Genomic DNA, 1,219 nt, shown 5'->3' on the forward strand with positions numbered 1-1,219 from the left:
ACCATAATCACAGGGAATGGTATACTAAGAGACACCCTAAGTGATCTGTAGTCCAGACACATTTATCCTTTCTTCCGTTGAGGACTAGTTCAATTTCCCCTTGGCTGTCAACATCAATCACCCTAGCCAGCACAGCAACTGAATTTTTTGTCTGATCACTCAAAGGAATGTAGAACCCAGAGAAACCATGGCAGTCTTAACCTGCAGCTAAACGGATCACTGCAGTGTGTCCTGATGACATCATTCCTCCCTCTGGCTCCAAGACATCTAGGCCTCCAGAGCATAAGATCAAGGGAACATGAAGCTAAAATTATGCTGCTGGCCCAATAAAAAATATCCTGGTGTGTTCCTAGAGGTAACAGTGAGTGCTGCCACTGAACCAGTCCCATTCAGTGAATGCTGACTCAGAAAACATACAGCCTTTTGGAGATACTCAAACACTCTCAGGTATCACCATCTAGTTATGCTATAAATGAGTCTCCAGAGTGGCTATTTCACCATTCTATCAAACAAGTTCCTTCAGAATGGTAGTGAATAGGATAAGACCAGTGAATTTTATGATCATGGGCACATTGTGGTACTTATTTGGCAGTGCAGTAAATGCCTTGGTCAGAAGCAATGTTGTGTGAAATACTATGATCTTGGACAATGGATAAGGAATTCTGTTAATTCCAAGATGATGGTTTTGGTAGAATCAATGAATGCAGGTACGGTAAATCTATATACAGAATGGGTGGATATTCCAGCAGGAGAAGAAACCACTTCCCTTTTACAATGGAAACATTCCAATGTAGTCAACCTGCCACCAGGTAGAAAGCTGATCATTCCAATAAATAATGATACGTAAGAGACTCAATGTTATCTCAGTTCCTGGCTGACTGAGCACTCAGCAATGGCTGTATCCAAGGTGGCCTTAGTAAATGAAGTCCATGATGTGAACACATGCATGACTTCCTTCCCGGACACTCCATCATTTTGCTCCTGAACACACTGGATGATGACAGAAATGGTTGAAGAAAGAGTCTGATTTTTTGTCCAAAAATAGCTCCTTCCATCTACTTGATTTTTTCAATCCTTCTCTGCTGAGGTCACCCTTTGATGATAGTTCTTATGAGAGACAAATATCTTCATGATTTTTGCCCGTTTGGAGAGATATGTTTACATACCTCTTCCACAAATTTCCTTGTCTTCAATTTCCTAGTAATATTCCTTCAATGTC

Source organism: Ailuropoda melanoleuca, chromosome 1 (assembly GCF_002007445.2).
Source record: "Ailuropoda melanoleuca isolate Jingjing chromosome 1, ASM200744v2, whole genome shotgun sequence".
Classification (NCBI taxonomy): Eukaryota; Metazoa; Chordata; class Mammalia; order Carnivora; family Ursidae; genus Ailuropoda; species Ailuropoda melanoleuca.